The 12,568-nt window shown below is 42.3% G+C and overlaps 1 pseudogene; it reads left to right on the top strand.

The window, feature by feature from the left end:
• Positions 1-349: 349 nt before the first annotated feature.
• Positions 350-773, top strand: LOC114033510 (annotated as a pseudogene).
• Positions 774-12,568: the final 11,795 nt, after the last annotated feature.

Genomic DNA, 12,568 nt, shown 5'->3' with positions numbered 1-12,568 from the left:
GGGTGCTACAGAGAAGCATTGTATATCATGTATGAAGAAGTTATACACATATGAAGAAATCCAAGAACCAGTGGGGAAAAGCATAGTAAGCATTTTTTTGTGTTTTGTTTTGTTTTCGGTTTGTTGTTGTTGTTGTTGTTTTTTAGGCAATTGAGGTTAAGTGACTTGCCCAGGGTCACACCGCTAGTAAGTGTTAAGTGTTTGATCTAAGATCAGATTTGAACTCGGGTCCTCCTGACTTCAGGACCAGTGCTCTATCCACTGCACCACCTAGCTGCCCCCCCTAATAAGCATTTGCACGAAAACTGGGTGGATGCCAAACCAAAAGCAATATTGTTGGACACATTGGATGATCTCTGAGATCTCTTCCAGCCAGGAATATGTTGGAGCCAGCTCCAATCAGGTCAGAAGTAACTGTAAAATTTTCACTGCGAGACTTTATACCTTAGAAATTGGCAAATGGACTTTCCGGCGGAGGCGGGCAGAGGAGGCTGCGGGAGCCCGAGCTTGTTGGGGGTGCCGCCATGGCCGCCATCACCACGGTGAAGCTGAGCAAGGAGTCCAAGCAGCGGCTGCAGCTGCTCTTCCAGGGTGGCCAGTTCGCCATCCGCTGGGGCTTCAAGCCCCTCGTTCTCTACCTGGGATTTAGGAGAGGTGCAGATCCCGGATGCCTGAACCAACTGTTCTGAGCTTGCTTTGGGGATGAAAGACTGTTTGAACATCTAGATTGGAAGCAATCAGTGGACAAGAGAAACCCTGAAGGTGTGCACTTTGGCCAGAATAACGAAGTGAAAATTCAGCATTTGGATGCCCCTGGGGTCTTCATGGGCATGTATATGGCAGAAGAGTTCTAATTAATTCTTGGGGATGGAATGTATCAAAATAAATAAACTGAAACCATGGAAAAAGAAAAAGAAATTGGCAAATGATACAAATTATGACTTGATTTGTTTTTTATTATCTAGACTTTAGAAAGTAATGGAGAAAATATTAATAATGCAGATTAAATTTAAAAGCATATAGTGGGTTTGGGGAGAGCCCCTTGTTAAACATTTGCCAAAAGACCCTTGCTTCCAGGTCTGAGGTTTTGGTGATTGGCCTAGTCTGCCTAGTATGTGTATATGTGTGTATGTGTGTGTGTGTGTGTGTCTATGCAGAGAAAGTGAGAGATAGTAAGAATATACTATAGACCCTCTGGACAGAATGAGGAAATGTACAATGATTTGGGGAAAAAGATCATGAGCCTGGCCTAAAGTCATTATTATAGTAGTGATAGGGGGGCACAGAGCCAAGATGACAGAGTAAAGGCAGGAACTCACCTGAGTTCTCCCCTCAAACCCCTCCAAATACCTTTAAAACTTACTCTAAACAAATTCTAGAGCAACAGAATCCACAAAAAGACAGAGAGAAACAAATTTCCAGCCCAAGACAACCTGGAAGATCGACAAGAAAGGTCTGTTGCACCAGGCTGAGAAAGGAGCACAATCCAGTATGGGCCACAACAGTACAGATGGGGCCCCAGCAAACCCAGAGCAGGCCTCGGGACTGAATCACTGGCAACTGTGGCAGTTTCCAGACCTCTCAGCCCACAAACACCAAAGACAACCTAGAAGGTCAGTAGGAAACATCTGTCAGACCTGGGTGAGAGAGGAGAGCAGTCCATTCCTGGCTCTAGCACAGCCCTGTGGCAGCAGCAGCAGTAGCAGCTGCTTCTGGAGCCCTCAGCCCACTGATGGTAAAGGGATCAAACAACTGGTCAGAAGGAGATTACAGAGGTCCCTTTGCTAGCGCTGAGGCAGAACTCTGTTGCTTTACCCATGCTCAGATCACAGTCCGGGGTGGCAGTCCTAAGGAGAGGAGGAACACTAGCATAGCAGAGCTTGTAACAGTAGTGGAGAGGGGACTCTTCTCACAGTTCCAAGGCAGAAAAGAGTGCTTGTGGTCACTTACAGACCAGAGCACAGGCCAGGAGAGGAATAAACACCTCCCTTTAGATCATACTACCTTGGAAGAACTGAAAACTTACAGGTCCCTAGAAATATCTCTGAAAACAGCTGCACAAAACCCCTGAAGCTTGGGGTTCGCCCTCCATACTGGAAGAAGAGCCGTACCTTAACAAAGAGTTAAAAAGTCAAGTAATAGGCTGGGAAAATGAGCTAACAGCAGAAAAAAAAATTCTGATTATAGAAACTTACTTTGGTGACAAGGAAGATCAAAACATATTCAGAAAAAGACAACAAAATCAAAGCTCCTACATCCAAAGCCTCCAAGAAAACTATGAATTGGTCTCAGGCCATGGAAGAACTCAAAAAGGATTTTGAAAATCGAGTAAGAGAAGTAGAGGAAAAATTGGGAAGAGAAATGAGAGTGATGCAAGAAAATCATAAAAAATGAGTCAACAGCTTGCTAAAGGAGACTCAAAAAAATACTGAAGAAAATAATACCTTTTAAAATAGCCTAACCCAAATGGCAAAAGAGGTCCAAAAAGCCAATGAGGAGAAGCATGCCTTAAAAAGCAGAATTGGCCAAGTGGAAAAGAAGGTCCAAAAGCTCACTGAAGAAAATAATTCCTTAAAAATTAGAATAGAGCAATTGGCAGCTAGTGACTTTATGAGAAATCAAGACATTGTAAAACCAAACCAAAAGAATGGAAAAAATAGAAGACAACATGAACTATCTCATTGGAAAAACAACTGACATGGAAAATAGATCCAGGAGAGGCAATTTTAAAATTATTGGACTACCTGAAAGCCATGATCAAAAAAAGAGCCTAGATATCATCTTTCAAGAAATTATCAAGGAAAACTGCCCTGATATTCTAGAAGCAGAAATAAAATAAAAATTGAAAGAATCCACCGATCACCTTCTGAAAGAGATCCCAAAAGGAGAACTCCCAGTAATATTATAGCCAAATTCCAGAGTTCCTAGGTCAAGGAGAAAACATTGCAAGCAGCCAGAAAGAAACAATTCAGGCATTGTGGAACCACAATCAGGATATCACAAGATTTAGCAGCTTCTACATTAAAGGATCAGAGGGCTTGGAATATGATATTCTGGAGGTCAAAAGGAGCTAGGATTAAAACCAAGAATCGCCTACCCAGAAAAACTGAGTTTAACCCATGAGGTGAAAAAATTGACATTCAATGAGGTAGAGGAATTTCATGAATTCTTGAAAAAGACCAGAGCTAAATAGAAAATTTGACTTCCAAATACAAGACTCAAGACAAACATGAAAAGATAAACAGGATGGAGAAATCATAAGGAACTTATTAAAGTTAAACTGTTTACATTTCTACATGGAAAGATATTTATAACTCATAATACTTTTCTTATTATTAGGGTAGCTAGAAGGAGTATATGTAGACAGAGGGCACAGGTGTGAGTTGAATATGAAGGAATGATAGTTAAAAAATAAAATTAAGGTGAGAGAGAGCAACATACTGGGAGAAAGAAAGGGAGAGGTAAAATGGGATAAATTATCTCACATAAAAGGGGCAAGAAAAAGCTTTTACAGTGGAAGGGAAGAGAGGGGAGGTGAGAGGCAATGAGTGATCCTTACTCTCATCATAAGTGGCTTAAAGAGGGAATAACATACACACACAATTGGGTATAGATATCTATCTTACCCTACAGGAAAGAAGGGGGGAAGGGGATAAGAGAAGGAGGGGGGTTGATAGAAGGGAGGGCAGAATGGGGGAGAGAGTAATCAGAAGCAAACACTTTTGAGGAGGGACAAGGTAAAAGGAGAGAATAGAATAAACGGGGCAGGACGGGATAAGATATAGGGAAATATAGTTAGTCTTTCACAACATGACTATTATGGAAGTGCTTTGCTTGAATACACATGTATAACCTATGTCAAATTGCTTACCTTCTCAGTTGGGGGGGCAGGGAGGAAGGGAAAGAATTTGGACATTTAAAAATGAATATTAAAAATTGTTTTTTGCATGTAACTAGGGGAAAAATACCAAAGAAAAATTTTTTTAAAAAAATTATAGTAGTGATAGGGGATTCCAAATATCTAGACCATGGATGCAGAGAGAGTAGCTGCTGATGGTCTGAGTGATTAATCTCATGTGCTAGAAAGAGAGTGCCTAGGAATGTTTTCTAGTGCAGATCCTTGGGCAAATATAGGGCATATTTTGGGACTCCATGTATAGATGTTGTTGTTCAGTTATTTCAGTTGTGTTCAACTCTTCATGACCCCATTTGAGGTTTTCTTGGCAAAGATATTGGAGCGGTTTTCCATTTCCTTCTCTAGCTCACTTTACAGATGAGGAATTGAGGCAAACGGTTAAGTTACTTGCCCAGGGTCACTCCGCTAGTAAGTGTCTGAGGCCAGATTGGAACTCAGGAAGATGAGTCTTCCTGATTTCGGGCCTGGCACTCTCTGTACTAGCCACCCAGCTGTGCCCATATGTGGACACCTTGGGCTAATTCTGAGATTCTCCCTTGAGTTATAGGTACATAGGGAGAGTGAATTCGAAACTGAGACAGAAGCAGGTACCTCGAACCTATTGGCCTGGCAAATAGTTATGGTGTTTAGACTTTGCACCAATCCTTAAAGAGCATGATGATCAGTCTTGGGGAGCTGTGATAACAAAGCCTTATCTGATGTGAAATATCTCATTGGCATGATTCCAAGCTCACAATAGTCTTTGTATGGGATAGTAGGGTACCTAGCAGAGTATGAGCAACCCAGAGCCAGAGGAGTATCAGTGTATGGGTGTGTGAGCACCCACATACACAATAAAATTTAGATAAGATTCATGAAGTTTGGGGCAGCTAGATGGCACAGTGGCTAGACCACTGGGCTTGGAAACAGGAAGACTCATCTCCCTGAATTCCAATCCAGCCTCAGATGTTTACTAGCTGTGTGAACCTGAGCAAGTCACTTAACCATGTTTCCTTCAGTTCCTCATCTGTAAAATGAGCTGGAGAAACAAATGGCAAACCACTCCATTGCCAAGAAAACCCTAAATGGGGTCACAAAGAGTTAGATATGACTGAAAAACAACTGAACATGAAGCTTATAGTCCAGAAGATAGACATGAGACAGAAATAACTCTAGTAAAAAAGATGTTATAAGTGCTTTGAGAAGCATAAGCCCAGTGTGTTGTGAGGTCTGAGGTGGGTAAAGGTTGTTACCCACTGAGAAAGCGCCCAGAGGAAGGGGCATTTGAGTTGTACTTTGAAGGGATTAGGGTCCAGGACACTAATGGAACTGAGGAAATTTGAGTTTACTCCTGCACTTCCACAAAAGACTCCTGTGAGCCAAGAAACTAAAAGTTAACTCTAAGTTAACTTTGCCCCAGGTGGATTGATCTGTGAGCTAACTGTGGGCCCTTTGGCCAAGAAGGATCTAAAAACAAGTTTTACAAGTTTGGCTAGGAGCTCCTGAGACCTCAGGGAACTTCCTTGATGACTGCCTTTAATCTCCTTGCTTGTTAGCTTTTTCCTTTTAACCCCCTTGGGGAGATGGTTAGCTATATTTTTATTAAAGGAATTGTTTATCTGATCCCTTGGGCTCTGAGTGATCTATTATACCAGATGTAGAACCAAGACCAGGACAGAAGGATGGGGAGGAATTCAACTGGCAGAATGAAGGAAGGAGAGTATTTTAAGAATTGAGTCTAGTTGAAGAAGGTTAGAGAGAATCATGGGTGATGCAGCTAGAGAGATACCCTAGTGGATAGAGACGGTGGGGTCATGTGGGTTTAGAGGCATCCTGAGGTAGTATGAGCACAGGGAGATTCTGGGGATGCTAAGCCCAGAGAAGGGAACAATCAGGAGAAACATGATAGTTCTCTTCAAGTATTTAAAGAACTGTCACATGGCAGAGGGCTTAGATTTGTGCTTCACGGCCCCAAAGAACAATGGGTGAAAGTGCTCAGGCAAATTAAAACTTGACATAAGCAAAATCTTCCTAACAAAAGCCTCCCAAAGTGGCATGGGCTTCCTTGAGAAATAATGGTTTCTATTGGATTTGAGGTGACCAGATCAAGGCGATTATAGAAGGGCTTCCTGGTCAAGTACAGGTTGGACTAAATACCCTCAGATCCCTCCCAATTCCCAGATTCTAGAATCCTATGCATTTAGTTGACTGACTGCAATATAATAAAGTAAATGGAGTAGGGTAACAAAAGATAAACTTGGAAAGGTAGAATGCTGCCAGATTGAGAAGGGCCTTAAATGCCTAACAAAAGAGCTTGCAGTTTAGCTAGGAAATACCACTGAAGGTTTTGGAGTAGATGACTGACATAAGCAGATCTTTATATGAGAAAGATATATCTGGCAGAATGAAGTGGTTCCACTGCTGGCATCCCTTTGAATTAGTGCTACTTTTCCAGGTTCATAGGATTTTTATAGAAATGGAAAGGAAATTTGATCAAGCTTTTCCATGCACTTAAAAATCCCTCTATTTGACATCAAATGCCTATCCGAATTAGTGAGTCTGGAGGTAAATCAGAATCCATGCTAGGAAAGGGAAAAGAAAAACTATACCCTGAACTTGCATATCCAAATGAGATTTATTGGGGTTTGCTTTTATTCTGGGGTTGGTTGGGCTCAGGAGGGCTGGAAATGGGGGTGGGGGGAATGGAGATTGTGCTATAAATTTCCAGGTCTACATTCAAAACAATTTGTTGGGGGACCAGAGAGTAACTCACCAAGATATCTTCTGACTTCCCTCCTTTTGTACAGAAAAGTCCTATCTCTGATGGTCAGTTTTCCTTTGGTTATTGGTAGAAGAGAGAGATGCTAAAAGGCTCAGTGAATAGAATGCTGGGCCTGGAATCCAGAAGGCTCAAGTTCAAATCTGGCCTCAGACACTTACTAGCTGTGTGACCTTGGACAAATCACTTAACCATTATTTGCCTCAGTGTCCTCATCTGTAAAATGGGGATGATAATAGCACCTACCTCCCAGGGTTGTTGTGAAGATCAAATGAAGATAATAACTGTAAAGTTTTTAGCGTATGGCACATGCTAAGTGCTGTATAAATTTAGCTATTATTATTGTTATTACTCTCAGATCTTTGTTTTGTTGTCTTCGGGAATAATCATTTGATTGAGGGGTTGAAGGAGGAAGCAAAGAGAGCAACAGAAAGAATCTGACTCATTCAATAGCTGATTTTAGTTCTATTTTCACAGAAATATGAACTGGTTCTCTACGCACTTGACTAGTCTCTGAGAAAGCTCTTCCCCTCCCAGCTGCATTTCCCACTTTTCAGACTTGGTCACCATGACTCAGCTTCCTTCTCATCTTTACGTATTCCTCCACCATGCGGGTCCCCTTCTTTCGTTGGTGAATCCTTTCTGGGATCCTCCATTTTGGGGACAGGCTTATGCTACATCCCCCGCCCAGCTGTGCGTCTGATTCTCTGGACCTTCTCTCTCCTACCCTTCAGGTCCTTTTTATGTGTTAGAGTCTTGTCCCATTGAAATGTAACTTCTTTTTTTTGTTGTTTTTTTTTTGTGAGGCAATTGGGGTTCAGTGACTTGCCGAGGGTCACACAGCTAGTGTAAAGTGTCTGAGGCAGAATTTGAACTCGGGTCCACCTGACTCCAGGGCCAGCGCTCTATCCACTGCTCCACCTAGCTGCCCCTCAAATGTAACTTCTCTGAGGGCAAGGCTGCTTTTCTTTTTGCTTCTGTCTGTCTCCCCAGTACTTAGCACTTCGAAAGTACTTGACCCACATTTGTTACCTGCCTGCCTAAGAAACTCTCTCCTGTGCAGGTGATTACAAATCATGCAAAGAACAAAAGCATCTAGGCTTGGTTGTTGGGTTAGATGACCTCTGAGGTTCTATGAAACTAATCCAATTAATCCTCATTTTGTAGAGGAGGAACCTGGTTGGTCACTAACTTGCTATGTGACCTTGGGCAAGTCTCTTTTCCTTTCCGTACTTCAGTTTCATCTATAAAACGGAATTAATTGTACTTACATTACTCACCTCCCAGCATTGTTGAGAGTAGGAAATGAGAAAATGAATGGGAAAGCAAACCGCTTTCATCATCTCTCTCCTCTCTTCAAATCTGCATTTCCCCATGGCTTGCTTGTCTCTTTCAGGGGTCTACCTTTTCTGCCATCTTTGACTTTTCCCTCAGTCTTGCCCTTCATATCGAATCAATACCCAAACCTTACCTCTACAATGTCTCTTTAACCCATCCCCCTTTTCCTCACTCTCACTACCCTCACTCAAAACATTATCTATCACTGGGGCTATTACGACAACCTCTAACTGGTCTCCTAGCCTCCAGTCTCTCCGGTTCTCCAGTCTAACCAACACAGGTTGCCATGGCAATTGTTCTAATGCTTGGCTCTGATTGCATTCCTCCTTTGTTCAAAACATTTTCCTGATTCCCTGCTGCTGACCAAACTCTTTAGCCAGGCACTGAAAACCTTCCACGGTCTTTCTCCAACAAATTCTGTAGCCTTGCCTCCCACTACTCCTCTCCGCAAATGTTCACCCCAAACTCTGGTCAAGTGTTACTCTTGATTAGAATTCCTTCCCCATCTTCAAACTGCCCTTATTCAAGAGGAACAAATACACAATCTCAGCTTCATTCAGGACCTTAGAAACATAGAACTATAGAATGCCAGAACTGGAAAAGACCTAAGGCTGGAGGGGACCACAAGGCTTGTAGAACATAGGATGTTGGGTCGAGAGTAGGAGGAAGAAAGCATCCCATCCTACCCCTCCCTTCCTTCCTGATGAAGAAATAGCACTAAGGAGAGGAAGTGCTAAAGATCTCACAGAAAGTTCATGACAGAGCTTTAAACAAAAAACACTGCATTGATATAAATTCGATATTGTTATTCTATCTGTCTTTCCCTCAAAAGTCCTACTCTGATGCCTTATTATGCATAGAGGCGATCTTGGCTTCTCCAATGGAGCGAAATCTATCAAGTCACAGAATCTTAGCATGGGAAGGAGCCCAAGTCAATATTTAGTGTAACCCAGCCCTGAGTAAATCTCTACAACATCCCCAACTAGTGGCAACCCAGCCTTTGCTTGAAGACTAGTGAGTCTCTAGTGAGGAGGAGCCCATTCCCTCCCAAGGAAGCCCATTGCATTTTTGGACTGCTCTATTTCGTCTGAAGACTTCAAGTCTGGCAACGCTTGGAATATAGTAAACTATGAGATGTGGGTCTGTCTTGGCCCTCAGTGAGTTAGTTTTAGGTTGGTATTGGTATGAAATGAGACACTCATTGGTCATTCAATGGTTAACAAAAGGAGATTTACTTAGCCATAGCATAGAAAGGATAATCAACAAGGATACTCCGGGCACCTAGCTTAGGTAGAAGTGACTCCCCTCATTTCCATATGGAAATTCATGTGGTCATCAGGGCAGTATGTGACAACTAACTTGGCCTTGGACATCCACCAAATCTAAAGAGTCCAGACCCCATGTAGAGCCTTTTATGCCCTTAGGTGTTCAGAAAGCCAAGTCAATTCAATCAGAGGCTACCAGAGAGGGACATCAAAGGAGTCCAGCCTTAGTCCTGTGGGAATCATGGGAATTGAGTGAACCACATTGACTCCATCTTGTGACTCAATTCTGGATCTAGCTCATTTCCCTTTCTATTCAATTATGGGTCTAATGCAATTTCTGCCTTGTGAAAAAACTTTATTTAATCATGGGAATTGTGAGAAAATTTAATTGCACTGCTTGAACCTAGCCCTGCGTGGTTGGGAAGCTGGACCACTTTTACCTATTGCTTGGAGACCCTTAACTAGGCACCAGAAACCAGTCAGATCCAAAGAGTGATGAAAGGAATTTTCTATATTTGTACATCTCAAGCAATCCATATGTTTTATCTGAAAACTGGCCCCATACTGATCAATCAGTTATTGTTTTCTTGTTCCTTTGATTGAATACAAACACTTGGGAGGGGAGTGTCTTTCTGATTTCAGGGAATTGTACCTACTCATTCTCCTACTCCCAACTTGGAGAGTCCCTAATCTGTCCTCTACTTAGAAATCAGAGGGGCAACTAGGTGGTGCAGTGGATAGAGCACCAGCTCTGAAGTCAGGAGGATCTGAATTCAAATCAGGAGGATCTGAATTCAAAGTCAGGAGGATTCAAATTCAAATTGGCCTCAGACCAAACACTTGACACATACTAGCTGTGTGACCTTGGGCAAATCACTTAACCCCCTATTACCTCACTAAAAAAAAAAAAAAAAGAAATCAGATTGCCTAATCTTATATCTTGGTTTATATCCTGTTAATTATTTTCTTTTACTGCATAAAAGTCTGTCTCTCCTTGTATTTCGAGTCCAGTGCCTAGCTGAGGGAGCCTGGTTCTGATTTGTTGTGTAGTTGCACACTACACCAACAAATCAATATGCTGGGAAGCTAGAACCTTTGTTTCCTCATTTTAATCAATCCACGTGCCACAGTTAAATCCGGCCAATCAAGTGGGGGAGGGGTCAGGAAGAGGAAAACAACTTTTCGACCTTTCAGGGAAAAACACACCTAATTTGCATGGGAGGATGGGTTAGGATACTGCTTCAGCCACATAAGCACTTAATAAATCTTCTATCTTTCCCTCCTTCCTACCCTAAATTAGCCTAGCTAAATTGGGATGGGAGGAGGGTAATGATCATTAAGTTGACTGCATGGTTATGAGTTTTTCAAGTACAGCAACTCATCTGTTAAGTTACAAAGGGATTGTCATCTGCACTAGTGGAGAGAGTGTCTATTCCCCTTGAAATCACAGTCCTTTAAGGTGACAAGGCCTTAAAGTATTGGAGGGAGTGAAGCAGGTAAAAAGGAAGACAGAGGGGAGATTCATCAATAAACATCTTTTAGGCTTACTATCTGTCAGACACTGGGGAATATGAAGAAAAAGCAAAAAATAGCCCTGTCTTCAAAGAGCTTATATTCCAGTGGGGACAGGCAACATGTACATCTATCAGAATATATCATACACAGAAATTAAGTACAAAGTAGCTTTAGAGGGAAAGGCACTGGTGGCTGGGAAAGGGGAAGGAAGAAAGAAAGAGAGATGTGTAGAAGAACAGTTTGTTCTAAGGGGAGCCTTAGAAGAAGGAAGACTATTTTTTCTTCCACCTGGGGCAATGTCTGTGCACTTCAAAGTAAATTATAACTTGCTAGCACTGACCTTTAAAAAACTTACTAGCTGATTAGCCATAATTAAGCTTCTTAAGAATTCTTTCTTGTTAATACTTAAACCTCAGAGTCTCTGAATAAGAAGGCTGCAACAGATTTTCCATCACCCAGACTTGTATCAGAGGGTAGAGTCAACTCCAACCTGTTAGCTTGACTGTTAAATTTTCAGTGTGAACATTTCTACCTCCAAAATTGGCAAATGTTACAAACTGGTGCTTGAATTATTGTTTTATTGGTTATCTAGACTTAAAATGATGGAGAAAATGTTAATAAAGCAAATTAAACTTCAAAGGGGGTCATGTATGCATCTCCCCACCCCAAGATTGCTAAACATTTACCAGCACACCTCTGCTTCATAACCCAAGTGACATTCACCCATTTGGGTTTGTGTCAAGATATTCTTTGGCAAGTGAACCTCACTTAAAATTGGATCATGGTTGTCCTCAGCTAGGGGATAGAGGATCAAAGGGACCTTAGAGGTTAACTGGTCAAATTGTCTTTTTTTACAGATGACACCCTAAAAGCCAAAGAGATCAGTAATAGCAGAAGGTTGCATAAGTAGCAAAGTCAGGATTTCGACCCATTTGGCCTTTTGGCATGAAGGGGAGGGGAGGAGAGTGAAGACAAAGAGAGCATTTCTTCCTTTCCTTTTCCTTTTCCCTTCCCCACTTCTTGAAATACCTGCCTTTGTCTTTCCTTTTCAGAATTCAGGCCCAAGACATTCCCTGCCTGAGCATCTGCATGGTAGATGGGCTTGCGTGTGATCTGACAAAAGAAATACTGAGAGTGTACTTTCTCTGCCTGAGGGGTTGTTTTGTGGGCAGTACCAGATTCAGGAGATTTCAAGCTCCAGAGTTGTTGCCCCAATCTCATGCAGAAAGAAGAGCCCTTTAATAGTCTGTTTCTTGGGGAAGAAAGAGGATCACTTGCATGGCCCCTGTCACCGGAGGACCGGAGCCATGTCATGGTCCAGGGGCTAAAGAATGGAATTTTCCAATCCTCCCTACGGCTATTGCTATGAATTACTCAGACAGTGCAGGAACAGGGTGAAGGAGAGTGTTTGTTCAGCAGCTCCCAAAGTATGTTTACCTTTGGGAAAGAGGGTGGGACTAATGGGCTAATCCAGTGTTTCTGTATCTGTTCATGGGCTTCTGGTGAATTCTCTGCATCTTATGATTTTGTAACCTGGGTTTCAGTCCAAGCACTTTTTAGCATGCTATGTGACTCCAGATGGTGGAGAGAATGCAGAAAGTGATGTGACACATACAAGATGGAGTTGGTGTGAGCGTTTGAGAGGGGTGCCATTCTCTGAGAGAAGACATATGTGGTGCCAGACTCTCTTGGGGTCTGGTATACAAAAAGAAGGATAGACTTTGGAAGCTACAAACATTTAGGGGAAGCCAGATCCTCAATATGTCCCTAATGTCC

Source organism: Vombatus ursinus, unplaced genomic scaffold (assembly GCF_900497805.2).
Source record: "Vombatus ursinus unplaced genomic scaffold, bare-nosed wombat genome assembly UNPS02007284.1, whole genome shotgun sequence".
Classification (NCBI taxonomy): domain Eukaryota; kingdom Metazoa; phylum Chordata; class Mammalia; order Diprotodontia; family Vombatidae; genus Vombatus; species Vombatus ursinus.
The sequence above is the reverse complement of the archived record's forward strand: the minus strand, read 5'-3'. Positions and strand labels throughout refer to the sequence as shown.